Source organism: Ruditapes philippinarum, unplaced genomic scaffold, assembly GCF_026571515.1.
Source record: "Ruditapes philippinarum isolate M1 unplaced genomic scaffold, ASM2657151v2 ctg698_1_1_1_1, whole genome shotgun sequence".
NCBI lineage: Eukaryota > Metazoa > Mollusca > Bivalvia > Venerida > Veneridae > Ruditapes > Ruditapes philippinarum.
Window position 1 is genome coordinate 184,189 of NW_026854781.1, and position 18,193 is coordinate 202,381.

The 18,193-nt window shown below is 31.5% G+C and overlaps 1 long non-coding RNA gene across 1 annotated transcript; it reads left to right on the top strand.

Annotated features, from left to right (window-relative positions):
* The first annotated feature begins 1,171 nt into the window (after window positions 1–1,171).
* LOC132741053 (uncharacterized) lies at window positions 1,172–5,490 on the top strand. Its single transcript, XR_009627236.1, has 2 exons — window positions 1,172–1,288; window positions 2,340–5,490. It is a non-coding gene; the product is annotated as an uncharacterized LOC132741053 (long non-coding RNA).
* The last annotated feature ends 12,703 nt before the right edge of the window (window positions 5,491–18,193 follow it).

The following is an 18,193-nucleotide window of genomic DNA, read 5'->3' on the forward strand; positions in this document are numbered from 1 at the left end:
TTCTATAAACATTTTACTTAGTTCATAAGTCAAAAGATATCAGTCTTGTATAATATTCTGAGTTAAGTCGTTTCTGTTTAATATGATTTGCTCCTACTAAAATAATTATAATTTTAATTTCTTCCCCTTCTACCTCCATCTAAGACTTGAGAATTGTACTACAGTAAACATAATTGAAATCGGATAATAAATCACTCTAAATGCTTTAAAACTGTGCAGTGTAAAACTCTTAGTTATACCCAATCATTTTTCCCATGAATTAAAATTATTGTCCAGATTGGAATAAATTGAGTGATAGTGTTGTGCAAGCTAAGACAGTTTAAGACTGCTTCAAATCAGCCATAATCCAATTGGACTCACTTTTCTCTCCCATTTCTTTCTGAAAGGCTCCGCAATGTACCATCCAGATTCAGATCCAGAACATATCATATAGTATTATATCCTAGTTTTTATTAGGGACCAAAATGTTGTATTAGTGATTTCTATTTTTGATTGCAACATGTTATGGTTATTGCGTTTTGATATTATGAATTCCCTGACCCTGCTGGAACCAAAAAAAGATAAGCTTTTGTCACCAGAATGAAGCCTTTACAGCTTGCACATACTTGCAGTTTGACCAGGTTATATATGGTATGTAACTCAATTTTGGAATTTGATTGATTGAATTCATCACATACCTGTGCCGATTTTGCAGCTTCGTAAAAATGGTATTGCAGGGCTGTGCAATGTATTTTAAAGTGACCTCAATTGCATTATACAAACATATAAGTGTAAAGATGTGTAAATGTTAGCGTTACACTATAGGCCTGTCAATGAAAAATGATTCTTTTGCACAGTAAACAGTCTTTAATATTTTGGGTATGTGATAAATAGAATAGGTTTGTTACTGAATTTATTGAACTCGTTGAACAAAGTTATATTTTGCTCGCCAGAGGATGGCACAATATAATTGAAATCAACTTGTAAATAAATTCAGTATTGACTGAATTGAACCTACACTCATTCAATATCCTAGATATCTGATAATCTCCTAAACTTTGAAAATTAGACTTCTCTGAATTCAGAAACACAGCAAACCTATAACACATGGTCAGCAGGTTACAGGTTAATTAAAAAAACATTTCTGCGTTACTGATTTATAAAGCAATGGTTTCAATGAATTTTTATTTCAGGATGAAATTTTATTTAACTCGTGGAATGATTTAACTAGTGGAGCAGGAGGACCATTTAACCATGGGGCAACTATCTACTCCTTTAATGGAAATAATGTAAAAGAAGATCCCAAATGGTTTGTATATTTCTTTCCTATTGTTTAAATTGTTGTTTTTAAGTGCTACATATGCTATTAAATTCACAATAATACGGTCATAATTATGGCAAATAAGGATCTTACATCGTTACATCAGCTGCCGGTACAGACCGGAATATCTATCTCAAGGGTTACTGTTTACGACAGTAACAAGGCTGTGAGGAGTTTCAGCTACACAGTTTCCCAATTGCTAGATACTCTTGTCTGTGACAACAGCTGGCATTTGATTCTTTTTCTTGTATATTACAAATTAATAATATTTTGAAAAGAAATTACAGAAAACTAATATTTTTCTTTAGCATTTTTTTCTTACAGTAGTGTATGAATTTACAACTTCATTCATAATGGCACAATGACATGGGAATGACGTCATTTAAAACACGCGACTTATCTTACACGGTTAGTGTAAGACAGCTTTTTCTAGCTGCGGACTGTAAACAGTAGATAACTGATATGCAAGTAACTATCTAGCTTTACTGGCATAGGAAGATTTTAGTTAGGTGCCCTTCAGTGCAGTAATGTAAAGAAATGATAGCATCTTTTATTATAGGGACATTCAGGTATTTTGTTTGAATAATTGATATTCTGCAGGCTAGTTTGATAATTTTTTCACTTTCCACATGCCTCAATATCAATAAACAATGGCAGGATTGTAATTAGTAGCCATGATGGGCAACACTGATTTGTTCAACATTCACAACTGTGCCAGAAAGCCCCTAGAATATTATTAGTTATAAAGATTTTTGACATGTTATATTGCCCTACATAAGAGGTTGTTGTTGAAATATAACCTGAGTCGATATGTACAAGGGAGGTAATCATTGAATATTTTAAACAGTTACTTACCCTCGTGACGATTTTTAAATATCAGCATGGTTACATTATATGACAGTCTCTTCTACAATGTCATGTATTTAGGTTTAGTTTTAAAGAAAAATGTTGCAAATGTCGGTTTTGTTTAGTTTGGTTTTATGGTGCACCAGCCAGGTTTCTTGTATTCAGTTCTTTATATTTTATATATTTGTTACAGGCCAATGAAAGTATTGTGGCATGGATCAGATAAAAAAGGTGCAAGAATGACGGATAAATCATGTAGAGGATGGAGTTCACACTCGCGTTATGCTACCGGCCTTGGTAGCTCTCTAATGGAAGGAAAAGTCATGGAGCAAGATGAATATAGCTGTAATAATGCTTTTGTCGTGTTGTGTGTGGAGATCACAAGTCAAATCCGGCTAAGAAAGTGAAATTAATGTAGACAAGAAATTTTTATATTATTGAGTATATACTAGAACTGACTTGTTACGCTTAACACAGTTAACTTTAGATGAACAAAAAAGATCTGTGATATACGTATTTTTTGTTGATGGTGACTGATTATTGGTTGCTTGAAGTCATGTGACCTGCTGGAGCAAAGATCTGATTGGATGAATTTTTAATACCGCTGACCAGTATAAATCCATAGAATAGTGAGGAAAAAGATGTTGCCATATTAACTAACTGTAGGCTTTGACTTTAGTATATAGAGGCGCTTGTTTCATGAAGTTTCTACAAAGTGTGCATTCATTTATTCATTCATTCTTTAATATTTCTGGGGAGGAAATCTCATGTAGATTTATTTGATTGGTTGTTTTCGTACAGTATAATTTAATGTATACTATGTAATTTTATACAAAGAGAAAAGTTTTCTAAGATGTTATGAAGGAAAATTCCTTTCATTTCAATAGAAAAATCTACAAAGATGTGTTGATTTCACAATTCTGATTGTTAATAATTTTAAAAATCGTAGACAAATTGTAGTTTAAATATGTCAACTGTGATTAGGTTATAAGTTTTAAAAAAACTTGTGTCTTTTGAATTGTAAAGACATTTTCTCCATTACGTTTCTTTTTCATGTATGCTTTTCATTGGTTTGCTTAAATTGTATTCCTGTATCTGATTGGCCAGTATTAAGAAGCCTGGCTTTCATTTGTTATTGTAATGTGATCTCTGATTGGATCATTTGAATTCAAACGACCAATAACATTGCTCGATATATTTGTGTACCATTAGGAGCCTTTTATAACGGTGAATTAACTGGTTCCAAATATCGCCATAGAAACCAGTTTGAAAGACAAGTCACATGTATGTAAATTAGTCTCGAAACAAAAGAGAAAATATTCCTCGTAACTTTTCACCGAATGCTTACGGACATTACGGAAAATTTATCAGATATACTCTTTACTGTTTTATTCAGAGAACTTTCGCATTTTTTTACGATTTTTTAAACTTTCGTTTTTATTTAAAGACAAAGGTATTAATATCTTTCTGCTTTTTTTTTCGGATGTCCTCGCTCCCCATTATTATAATATGTGCCTACTATTTTTTGCAAGTTGTAAATTTGCTTCGTTTTGGAATGTGAGGATAAGGTACCTTATAGTTTAAGTGAAAGTATCAGACGTTTGGATAAAGTCATTAAAAGTTATTGTTACTTTTAGGTTAAGTACTCATAATGAGATACTTAAAATATTTTTTGTATCGATAATTTGAAAGACTGACAGTTTCAAAGAAAATGTCCTGTCTCATGTCACACCTATGTTAAGTCTCTTCAGTATCTGAATATAGTGATGCTGATGAACATAGCAGATTTAAACTTTTCTCATGAGAATGAATTATATGAAAGTCTAAAACTTTTACTAAATACATGTATGAAAATATTTACTAAAATGGTCTTAAGTCAGTCCTACAGTTTACAGTATAAGTCCTAGCTTTTACAATACACTTAGGACTGTATATGAAGTGCAGCCCAGTTTTAAAGTGTTTTTAGCTATATTTAGCATGATATAATCCAATGAATAATGGGCAATAACTCTGATGATCACATGAATAATGGGCAATAACTCTGATGACTTTATTGAGACAGTTGTGATAATGTATGTTAGAGATTTATTGTTATGAATGTAGCTGCATGCCAAAATATTGTACATAGATAATGTTTGTATCAAAGTATTACAAAAAACTCCTATAAGGGGCTGACGATGGTGTTTGTTTTTTTTGTGAATTGTGTTATTGTTAAATCGAACAGTTTTTGACCTATGTAGATAGATGTAAACATTTTGTTTTTCATGCAGCACTCTTATTATAGCCTTTCTGGAACCATAACTTTCATCAATTTATTATTTACCTACTTACCCTTTACAAACATTTGTTATTTTCTTGTGAAGAATTATAGGGAGTTTTCTAACAAGAAATAAAAGTCATCACACGCTTAATGTGTCTATTACCATAATATGAATCTGATAAAGTGATGATAAACATCTGTTACTATTTTATAGATTCATATAATTTAGAAAAAAACACAATTGTAATATTTATGGATTTATACATGTATAAATAGATACATCTTACTACATAAGGATTTGGAATGTATCTATCTTTAGAATTGTGGATGTATAAATAGACACATGTTACTATCTTTAGATTCATGAATTTATAAATAGACACATGTTACTATCTTTAGATTTGGAATGTATAAATAGACACATGTTACTATCTTTAGATTCATGAATTTGTAAATAGACACATGTTACTATCTTTAGATTTTGAATGTATAAATAGACACATGTTACTATCTTTAGATTCATGAATGTATGAATAAACATTTGTTACTATAGACAATAAAATGAAAACAAATATTTAATCATTTTTATAAACTTCATGTATATGTTTGTAACAATTTGTATAGACATGGAAATGCATTTGCTTTTCAAGTGTTACCAATTTATGAACACCTAATAGTAAAAGGGGATGAATTTAGGGTGGGGATTGTGGGGGCTGGGGTAAAATAAATCCATAGTATTACAATGTCAAACAGTTGTTATTAATTACCAAATCTTTATACAAAATAGCTTTAATTGTTGAATGGGTAAATAATGAATTCCAGCTTTAAAATTGTTTATATAAAAACATTCTAAAAAAATATTTTTAAGTTTCTAAATAGTGACCACATATTTCAACTTTTAGCAACTGTACAGTAACCACTTATATTCTATCTCTTTGAAACTTTTTATATATCAGTTTTTATTTCATTTTTTTTATGAATTTTTCTGTCTTTTACATTACGAATTTTTAGAAATATTTTATAACACTTTGCATGATTTATAGAAATATGTCTTGGAGAAAAATAAAAAGCTTTCGAATATGTACACGGATGTTTCTATCTTATATTTTCTTATTTTTTTTACTGTTTTTTTTTAAACTTAACAGACATACAACTTAATGTTTTAGTATGTAATTTCCTTAAAGGCACATTATGCCTCAGAAATCCATTTTTTTTTAATTCTGTAGAAGGTTCAAACATGTGTTTAATGTGTTTTTATTGGATTAAGACATGTTAGATGTTTAACAACTGAAGAAGTAGCGCTGAACATACAGTAATGTGACATAAAGGTAGCATAATGTAAACAAAGTAGTTTATTTAATGCCATACAAAATATTAATTCACTTTTACTATACCAATTGCCAAAAGAAAAAAAAACAGCCAAAGATAGTTGGTGTATATCGAAAATGAGAATTTTATGAAAACTGTAACAAGATAAAAAAAATAAAAATGTTTTTGAGAAATAAAAATGATAGCATTTCTGAGGCATAATGGGCCTTTAATACTGTAAATGTAGCATAATCCCTGAAAGAACTACCAATATGGTTACTGTGACTCTCCCATACATGATCTATAGTGTTAGTTATCCTGAAACGAAATCAGGTATATTAGTATATACATGTAAAATTAGTTACCTTCTGAAATATCAATTAATATTCAATTAATATGGTAAATGTTAGGCGTATCACTATTATAATGAAGAACAATTATGACGAGACACAATAATCAGCCTTATTGTAAACAAATACTGTCAACAAATTTTGGGGGGTTTCGTGCAGAAAAGCTGTATATCTTGTTATATAATGAAGGAGTAATGTCCATTTTGCAATGACCCATCAAAATACTGTTTGTGGTCTCAACATTTAGAGCACCTTTTTTTAGACAGACATTGTCCAACTGACATTTGGTAATTGATTTTTAATTAAATTAGATATAAAAAATATTCAATTACCGTATATTACAATAACAAAAAACAAGTTCCATTTGATAAACGATTATAAAGTAAGACATAACTAAAAGCTTTGACTTAATTAGTTATTTTTAAAGTGTGATTTGCTCCCTCTCTCTTTACCTTTATAAGGATTTACAATGTATATGTAAGAGGCATTATTTCAACTTGTTAATTTGTTTTCATTATAAATCCATATTGAGTTAAAACCGGTGATGAAATCATACATTTTGAAAATTTTAAAACACGCACATTATTCTTGTAAATGTTTTAAAGTTAGAAGAGTGGAAAAAATATGTTCCAAGGAATGTAATAATGCTGTTAATCTATATAACTATGAAATTATACATTGCACTTTTTTTTAAGGTGAACAAAAATATTTGTAAAATTTTCATGCTGCATCATTTTTTTGGCTAGTTTAATTTGTGTGCTATGAAATTTAAAAAAAAAGGGAATATATAAATTTATGTATCATAATATCCATCGTTTAAGTCTTTTGTTTCATTTCACTTCTTTTGTTTCATTACACTTCTTTTGTTTCATTTCATTGCTTTTGCTTATAAAATCAAAATTTTCTTCACTATGATACAGCATTAATTACTACACTAAGAGGACAAAGACATTTTAAAAGACAAAAGTTAAGCACCAAAATGGCTCCATGCACCTTGTATCGTAAAAACAAGCATTCAAAATAGTATTGGCTTTATTTGTAAATTTTATTTATCATAATATACTGTAGAAATATAGGGAAAATTATAAGCGTATAAAATACCAATAGAGCAAGCCAGTATGCTCTTCTGTGCCCAGACTCTATACAACTGGCTGAACAACTTCAGAAATTCATCTTGGTATTGACCAATATTGTAATGAAACTAGACATGCATTAAACATTTTCACTAATATTAAGACTCACTGGTTTTTATTGACTACAATGGGAATTAACAAATTTTCAAGTACATTACCATTGTTAGCTTAGACTATAAGTCTTTTGTTGCAAATTTTTGAACTCGGCATCGTTTTCCATGAAATATTTATTTGTAAAATGATCCAAAATGAAGGTTAAGATTTCATATCAATCGGCTAAATAAGCATTAAAAAAACCAATTTTTATTATATTCAAAATCAATAATTCTAATAATCTTTGATATCTGTTAAGTGGCAGCTTATTTATGTAAAAAGTTCAATGTTATGTTTTTAGCTTTTAAACTCGTGAGTCCTTTAATGTTACAACGTGTTATTTTTATGTTTGATGCCTTAATGTTTACATATATTAATCATTGTCATTTGTAAAATGTCTTTACTGTCATTTAATTTAAAAAAAGGCCGAAAACATTGAGTTCGCTATTACACTCAATTAGGCGAATTCCCCAGAGCTATGTACAGAAAGTACCGGAAAACGGCGTTTAGCTAGGTTTTCGAATTCGTGAATACCAAAAAATTGATGATGTAAACTAGACATGTCCAATTAGAAAATTTCGCTAATTAAGGATTAACAACAGTGTCAGATTTTGTTATTGTTTGATGTCTTAATGGTTTAACAATATTACATCATTGTATAAATGCATCTTTACTGTCATTTAAATCATATATTAAAATTTTTAAAAAAAGTCATAAATAATGTTTAAAAAAAAAAACAACAATAGTAAATAAAGAAAAATAATCATCATGTTTATTATGATATTTACATTTATATAGTTGAAATTTATCTAATAATTGCCCCTTTTCCTCCTGCTATATTTTACCATGTTAGAGAGTATATTTTTTTAAAAGCACAATTTGCATAGTTACAGAGGGGTCTTTATTATGATTTATATATTACATATTAATACAGTGAAAATAATCCTGATAAATGCCCTGTTTATTTTTCAATATCCTTATTTATGTCAGTTGGGGAATTTTTTCATGTGAAGAAGCTATCCAGCTAGCTGTCGGAATGTTGCTGCTTCTGCTAAGGTGGTGGCATGTAACTGGAATATTGTACAAAAAGGGCACCAAATGTGGGCATCAACACTGAATACAAGTTTAAAGTTGCCACATGACCATGATAGTGTGAATGTGTTTTTTAAACCCAGCAAAAAAAAACTAAACAGAAATGTATGAGGGAAATAGAGAGCTCTTTATTACGATATATATGGTATTATGTTTAATTATTATGATTTGATCATGACATAATTATGTTGCTTATTTTTGATATACATGTGTTTGTTATAAAGATGTGTATTGTACAGTATTGTGATGATTTAGTGGCCAGTATATTCTTTCCTTTTGCTTCATTACAACTTTTTAAGTCAATTTTGTTGTTAAGGACAGTTTTAGAGAGAAAATTATGACCTTTAAGTGCAGCAAATATTTTATCCCAAGGTCAAAGTGTACTCTCAACTGGAATTCAATAGATAAACATTAAACTTCTCTTTCAATATGATCTTGATCAAAAACAAAGACACTCACTCCAATGGTGTCTTTTGAACAAGTTTGACTGTAACATTTAATACAGTTTCACAATTATACATGTATATAACGTAACTGTTTTATATAAGTACATAAAGTACATATACATGTTACAACAACATAAAATGTGGGTTATGGTATTCAACCACAACACAGAGAGATAGGCATTTTGTCACTACGTCTAGCCAGAGCCAAACCAGGTTCAATCTTCATGAAATCTGACCAAACTCTATATACTCTTGACTTACTTGACTTACTGACATAAAATGTCCATCTTGATATGCAAAAAGTTTGCCATTAATAGTTCCCAAAATAGAATGTGGTAAGTCTATTTAAGAATTTCAACAGGAAATTGGATGAAATTGTATTTTAGGGATTAATACAAAACTGTTTTAATTTGTGTAACAAGCCTTCAAGTCGATTCCTGTTATTTTACTTCCAGTAGACAAGCTTATGTATATATATTAACCTTTTGCGTCTGCTTAAAATGCCGTCTGCTTAATTCTTTAGTTTTACCAAATTGCCTTGAAATATAAAGAAATACAGTGCAACTGTCATTCAGGTTGTTTCTTGTAATTCTGATTGGTTCCTGTCATTCAGAATGGGTCCTGGCAAGCTGTTGAGGTACTCAGCTTCTCAACTGGTACCAGCCTCATTACTTGGTCTATTTTAAGATGTGTACTCAGCAGACTTAAATGGTTCATGCCAGTTGGAGCATTTTGGTGTTTTACTTTTGCTTTGTACGACTTAAGTAATAAACATTTTGATTGAATAAATATTTAGAACATTAATCTGCTAATTGTTTTGTATTAAAAGGTTTTCTTGCACATGAATTTTTGTCTTTAAACTTAAGAAGGGTCAGTTAAAATGTTTTAACTTGTTTTCAGATATTAAGTATATTACGATTTGTTTTGTGTTGGAATAAACCTGTAGAAAATCTATATTCTGTTAAATCTATGTATTTCAATCACGATTTCGAGCTATCACATTGGAATTGTACTTAAACTTGATTTTTCCGACGATGAAGGGGTAAATTAGCTGTTGCAAGACAAGCATTTTTATGAACAACTCCCAATATTATGTTGTCAATATCAGCGTTTTAGCTACCGTTATAAGATTTTAAACATTTGAGCCACGTCACGACAAAACCAATGTAGTGCGTTTGCAACCAGCATGGATCTAGACCAGGCTGCGCATCCACGCAGTCTGATCAGGATCCATGCTGTTGGCTATCAGTTTCTCTACTTGTAATAGAGTTGGTAAGCAAACAGTATGGACACGAAGGCTGGTCTGGATCCATGCTGGTCGCAAACGCACTACGTTGGTTTTGTGGTAACGCGGCTCATTTTATAATTATGCTGTGTATACTGACTGCAATGTGCTGAATACAGTCATCATCTTTTCATTTATCTTCTGTCTTTATTTTTTTCATTTATTAACTTATTTCACAGCCAAGCTATATCTCTGAATAAAACAAATGTAAATGTTCCTAGTTGTTGAGTTATTTCTCTGCTATCTTTGTACATTAATTTGTAAGTTTAATTGTCCTGGTAATTGAACATTTCAGGGACCCATGCATAATGAACTGTATTATATATTCTACAAAACAATAGAATTAACTTTAATAGTCTTATTAAATGAGCCACTACATACAAATTCCAACATAATAGCTTTGGAATTACAGGTCACAGACACGGTGTTGATTAGCGTCATGTCATGCTCATGAATCATATTGTTTCGAGGGCAATCCTATATACGAATAGAAACTGATAGCGAACAGCATGGATCCTGATCAGACTGTGCGGATGCGCATGCTGGTCGCAAACCCATTATGTTGGTTTTGTCGTGACGCGGCTCAATTATGAATTTGATTATAAGAATGACCAATTCTACTCTAAGATAATTAACATTCTTTCAAATATGACTGAATTACAAGGTCCACAAGAATGGTGTTTAATTAAAGTCATATAATGCTCATTTTGAATCAGTAATATATTTCAAAAGAATGGCAATCATAAATTCATTATGGTGATAGACAAATAATGGAGATATTCCAATAATTGATAATAGAAAATGTGTACCACACAATATTACAAAAGCCATCCCTCGGCAAGGGAACAAAGCAGACAAACGGTTTGAACAAATCAATGAAAAGAAAATTTAAGAAAAAAAGTGTTTGGTTTTTTTTTAAAGGTCTGTCCAGTCACACTTGTTGTTTTGTCCAAGTGTAATATGTCAAAAAATGAATGACAAGAAAATATAAGCAAAATTAAATCATAATTATGGCCTTGACAGTCAAGGTCATATAAAGGTCAAGGTCATATCTAAATTATTCAATATGTCGGTCTGGTCATAAGTGTTGTTTTGTCCACGTTTGAATCAAACCCATACATAAACAACAAAACTGACAAACCAAAATTTAATCATTGACAATGTCATTTAAAGCAACACACCAAAATATTTTGAAAATGTGTTAAAAAGTATTATTTAGTGAAATAACCAAAAAGAAGCAATTTACACATTAATATTGGCAGTTACAACCCACGTAAATTACTAAAAAGAGGACACAATATGCCAAAATAGTCCTTACTGCGTTAGTAACGCAGTAGAAATAAAGTTATAAATTCTGAAATTGTCAGTCATTAATCGCACATAACATGTAAATTATTACTTAAATCTTGAATATTTTTACTTTTCCTCAAATCTTAGTATATTTTTCTCAAGTTTTATTTTATTGAAATATTTTCGCTCATCTGAAGGCATGCAGCTTTAAGGTCAGTTCAAATGTTTTAGAAAGTCTTGTCCAAAAGCCAATGATAAACTGCCAAGTTTCAGTAATCAGTGAAATTCAATAATTTAACCTTTAAGGTCATACTTGAGTCATGGTCAGTTTGAGTTTGATATACATAAAAGTCCTGACCTAAAAGATGTTGTGTCTAATTATGAAGTTAATCTTATGTAAATAACAAAGTTATGGCCAGTTGCAGAAAAAAAAAACACAAGAGAATTTCATTAATTTTACGTTGATGGTCAATGCCAACTAAAGGTCAGGGTCACATGTAAATTATTGTATACATTTGTTTGGTAGCAACTCTTGTATCGTTCAAGTATAAATCAAATATGTACATAAATAAACAAAATTGTGCCAAACCAAATGCAATAATTTTACCTTAATAGTTTATGTCATTTAAAGGTCAAGGTCAGTTCAACCTTTCAGACGGTCTTGTCCAAAAGGTTGTTTTGTCTAAGTATGAAGATAATTCGTTTAATCTAAGTATGAAGATAATTCATTCATTAATAATTACCAAGTTACAGTCAGTAATATAGCAAAAAATCACTAATTTAACCGTCAATGTCATCAATGAGCCAAGGTCAAATACATGAAGGTCTTATCCTAATGATTGTATGTCTTAATATGAAATCAATCCATTCATTAATTAATAACGAATTTATAGCCAGTTACAGCAAAAACGACAATTTTACCAGTCAATGTCATTTATGAGTAAAGGTAGGCTATGTCTACTTAACTCTTAAAAATTGCTGTGCACAAGTTTGAAGAAGACTATTCATTGAAAAATATCAAAGTTATAGCCACTAATATCAATCAAAGCACAGAAGGCGCTGAATTTGTTTGGGTCTCAGAATGTCAGAAAGGTGAAGGTTGTGAGATTATAAACCAATTTGTTTTTGTATAGTGCCACCAGTGCTTTCCAGCGTTTTAATTGTAGTTAATTGGCTTTAAGACTAATTGCAACACTGATATTCAATTCAATGTTTATTTGATTTAAACAATTTGAAAAAAAAAAGAGTTGCCTTCCTGGATTTGAACTCCAGACCCCTCGGCCACGGTGAAGTTATATGTAAAAGGCCTGAAGAAAACCATATTATTCTAAATTAGGGTTTGTAACCCTTATTATTTCGACGCTAACTGTTGTTTAACACAGATGTTAATAATCATGGAGCTTATTATAAGCATGTATATCTATAAAGGATAAAACAATATTAGAAATCTTCGACCATTCGGGAATTATTTTGCTTGAAAATTAATGCGCCTGTCATTTGACCATCTTTACGCAGTGATCTCCCCTGAATTTTTTCGGCGTTAGTGTACATATAAAGGGAAGTAACCGCTTAAAAAAAGCGGCCTACCTTCGGCATTTGCAATTAACAGCATCAGACTCTGAAATTTCGCTACCATTATTTGTTTGGTCTGACGACCCAAACAAATAAAAATCATCGAAAGTCAAGCAAAATTTAGACAGTTGACCTTGAAGATCAATGTCATTTACAAATGATGGTCATGTTTAGTCTGGTCTACTTGAAGGTCTTGTCCCAAGGGTTGTTGTGTCAAAGTATGAAGCCAATAAACCAAGAAGATCAAGGATCAAGTTTACGAAAGGCAACGGGAATATCTTTGGATAAAATGTCGAGCAAAAAAACTACCTAAATTATAAAAAGAATTGTACGATATTTATAGAAATTTCTGGTCGTCACGTGGATTATTGATTATTTTTTCATCGTAAAATTTAAAATTTACCACAATTTTGACAAAATGTGTAGTTATTTTTATTTGCACAGTAAATGATACTAGATGTTAGTCCCGTACAAGAGGGGACAGTAGGTTTGGTTTAAACATATTTTATTCGTCACATAAGAACATATTTACATACATGACATTTACAATCAAAACAAAAAAAGTATTAGACTGGAAGCAACTTAATGTTTATTGAAGTCTTTATTCTTTGACGGTAGGTTTGCCTTTGATACGGCGTATGTCCACCTGCAAAAACTGGATCAGTAAAAAAAAATATTTTTTTGAAACTTCACTTCAGTGTTGTTATATTTTTCTGGTCCTTCGGTATCATTAAGTCCAGCACTTTTAGGTGTTGATAATTGAATACCGCTCAAACTGGTGCTATTGGGAGAGTGATGGATGTTGCATTTTTTCATTATCCCTCATGTACAGACTCAATAAAATCGAGTGTGCAATTTTCATGTAATTTGCCGTTTTTGATGCTTCCGAGGGATCACTTTTTTTCGAGATATTTCGATAGATGGCAATAAAGAGATAATGTCTATCATATCTTTTTGTATGTAGAGTTTGAGAAATGTGGTTGATATGATACAAATAGACTTAAATTTCGAAAATGAAATGGACACTACGGTTATTAAAAAAACACTTTGAATTATTATATGAAGCTTCAAAAATGCATATATAGCTGCACAACATGTAATTCTATTAATATTTTGAGATTTATATGTCATCAAATAGGTTTGTAAAATGAAATGAAATGAAAAGGAAATGGAAATGAAATGGAAATGAAATTGAAAAGAAATGAAATGAAAATAAAATAAAATAAAATAAAAATAAAATAAAATAAAAATAAAATAAAAATAAAATAAAATAAACTTGAAACTATGATAATGAAATAATAGTTTCATTAAACATGACACCTGGATAGATGACAATATGTAGAGCATGCACATGATTTTTAAGTTCGCTCGAGAGCCTATTTTGAAAATTCGGTTGCTTTGGCAACAAATATACTCGAAATCGATAATTCCAACAACAGGTCACTACATGTATATATGTAGATCTATACGTCTGCCAAAGAGAATGATTTGACACAATATGAAAAAGAGGTAGCCCTGAAAAGAGCTGTTATGTCAGCAGAAAGTCTGCCCATCAAGCCGTCAGTAGGGGCTCGAGCACACAATCACACTTCCCTCGTCGTCCCTGCCTTCTTTCCCCTCGGATTATATCAGGATATCGGAAGCTGGTCCACAGGATACAAGTTTTGGTTATTTATTTCACTGTCGTAAGTTCTTCAAATCTTCTGCCATGCTTAATGAGGGTCCATCCGCCCTTTCAGGACCCGGACATGGCATTGTCCACGTCCTTTAAAGTTATTAAACAGTAATTCACTGAAGGATACCAGTTGATTTTTGTGATGTGCCCTATTTTGATGCACGTGGGGCCAATGAGACCATTATATGCATCATGGAGAAAAACAAGGTATTGCTGCCAAAGTAAATAATCATATCTTTCGTACGAGCTTGGCTGACAGATACGGTTTGCAACTCGGACTGGTACCTGACACACATGTATTCCGTATGAATAGCCGATTGCACGAGCATTCTTTCCAGTTTTTCCGAGACAACATTTAGAATGAAATTTAAGCAATAAAATGTGGTCCCTTTTTCAAATTTTATTTTCAAACCGATGAAATACAAATGACATTAATTCCATGACGTGTTTTATATAACCGTAGAGAAAGCTAACCAATAACTGCGCGCCACCAAGTATAGTCATATAAATTATGTTATATAAAGACAGGGCTGATAACGCTCGTATTGGTTTATCTGCCTGGACAATTATTAAGAATATCCCATTTAAATAAATGATACATCATAAATTTTATGGTGGCTGATTTGGTACGATTTTGTGCGTCTAGTTGGCGCTAGCGACAACACGACAAAACGCCAAACAGCGCGTTGTCGGACTTTCATCTTGTCGTCCTGTCGCTAGCGACAAAAAACACGACAAAGCGCCAAACGGCGCGTTGTCGCGCTGTCGTCCTGTCTCTAGTGCGGCACGCCAAACGGCGCGTTGTCGTGCGGCGCGTTTTCACGATGTCGCCCTGTCGCTTGGCTTATAAGCCAATCCTTCAATTTGAACCGAGCGACAATGTGGCATTGCGACAACACTGCTCCAGATCCATAATCCAAACACTATTGAACACATGTTTGATAGTTCTAAAGATTTGTTTTAAAGATACTGATTACTGAGGCATAATATGTCTTTAAATTTTAATTGCACATTGAATACGGGCACTTTCAAAGTACAGCAATTCTCAGCATATTAAATTGGTAATATATTTCCAAAGATTGACTATTATTATGGTGAATGACCAATAATGTTTATGAAACAATATAAAAGCGTCCTAAATTTTAGAAAGGCAACCCCACTCTTGTTTAAGAATTGAACATTACCGATTTATTACGAACGATATTTATTGAAACGCGGAAAATGGATTTTTTTTCCATAGAAAATATAATTGAACATAAATGAGTATATGTCAATTAAGCATGAATTCAAAATATGTAAAATTGATTTTCACCGCGCTCAAAATTATTAAGATAGGTCTGTAATCGAATTTAAGTCCTCTAATTTAATTTGTAGCGCGCTATAAAACAATTATAAAGGTCATCAAATACATGTTAATTGAGCAAAATTCTACTGAAATTTTATACATATGCTGTCTTACAGCTGCGCTCCTTTCTTGAAATAAAAATACAGTTAGTTACTATTAAAGGCCCGTTATGCCAATTACCTGAACCATCTTTTTCTTCTGTTGAATTTTGCTATTAGTACATTATATTATATAATGACATAATATTTTGCATGGAAGCCAAAATACTATTTTGTTTACATTTTGCTACTTTTATGAAAATTTTCTCATATATAGAGGTAACAAGTATCTAACACGCTCTAGAACCGCTATATAATATGAAATTCATATTTGCCCTTTCTGTCGTTTCTGGTGCATATATATAGCGTGCCTTTAAATTATAGCAAATTGTATGTTTCAACCTTCGCTGGAGCTGGAACATACGATACGTTATAGTACATCCCAGGCTGGAGTTAGAAAAAAACAAGAGCACAGCATTTTAACTCTCGTCTTTTTAAGGTTTCCATTAAAAATGACATTAATTTTTTTTTTTTAAGTTATTTAAAAAGGGACGTAGTTAAAAAAGGACATAACTCCTAAATTAATGCTTTCACGGATAATGCCCATTGTCTTACAACATTCCAAGTACCATATTTTATGATGATGATAATTTTCATAAATAAAAAAAAAAATTAAAAAGGAACATAACTCTTTAAAAATACAGTTTTGAGACAAGTCAACGGTTCTTTGTCATAATAAATAAGTATTTTAAGATTCGTGCTGGTAATTTTTAGTTTTAAGGCAAATTTGACACATATTCTATATATAAGCTTAAAAAGGGACAATACTCCAAAAATAGTCTTTGAACTCAACAGATTCTGCTCAGTCTGTATTTTTTTTATGACAAAAAAAGTCAAAAAGTAAATGAAAACCCTGTGTTAATGAAAATATTACAAATAAAACTTTGTTTAATTTACTGTAATTTAAACGTCGCTGGTTTTAAGTAGCCTTTAAGCACAGCTAGAGTGTGCACAGTACTGGTCGGGGACCACTAAAACCGGACAACCACCAAACCCGGACGGCCCCGAAAATGCTTTAATTTAATATTTTCTTTGTCCAGTGGTTGCCAGTCACTTTTTATCAACAAAAAACGCATGATTCTTCTAAAATTAAGTAAATAAATTTATTTAATCCTCCGTAAAAGGTATTATTTTAACGTCTATTTCAAGAATGTTGACCTTGAAATTTGGGGGTCATGAAAGAAAGGCCTGACCTCATGTACCAGCTATAATCATTTGCAGAGTGAATAATAGAATATCCAAAACTTCAGCATTTGTTGCTGAAATATTGTATGTAATGTTAAAAATCAAAAATCAAAACACCCAATCTGAATTAAATCACGTCATGTACATATCTGTCCGGACACATGGTACTGTAGTGCAGACAATTCAGGTAATTTGATACCCTCCTTGTTGAGCCTCTGATATTTTTGTCAATACAATCAGAAATAAACAAAATTGTTTGTTAGTTAGGAGAAGAACCTAGCTGAACTGTGTCAAATTTTTCGGTCTCTAGGTGAGAAATTATGAAATCTGTATGAAAAAATGTTCCATAAGTGTCCGGTTGATGGTCTCCGACCAGTACATGTAAACTGAGCCACGCAACGCCTCCCTCCTTTTAAACATATGACATATGCTACGCCGCTGCCAATAAAGCATTTACTTAATCCTTCTGGATTTATTCTACAATGAATCTTTTCTCTGTCTAATCATACATCAATGAGCTGCTTTCGTAAAAGGGCCATATAAAGGACCTATTCGCCTCCTTTACTGGGCGTGTCTCATGGCCCATTTCACCCTTCGCTAATTATCGGCGTGACCTTCCAAAATTAGAACAACCCACACTATCATCTAACGCTGCATACATTGTTTGCCAGGCCGCATGTCAATCATGCGTAACTACGCCACACCAGCCGCATTACAACTGAACAGGTGCTTTGTGTACATTACAAGAAAATAGTTCGATATCAAATATTTCTCCCTGTCCAATAATGATTTTCATTTTATATAGTCGAAGCTTTTGTAAAACTTTACGATCAATTTGAAGTTATATTTCGTCGAAGTTTCATGTACCAAGGTTTACGGACATATAAAATGTATCTGCCCTTGAATTCAATTGAT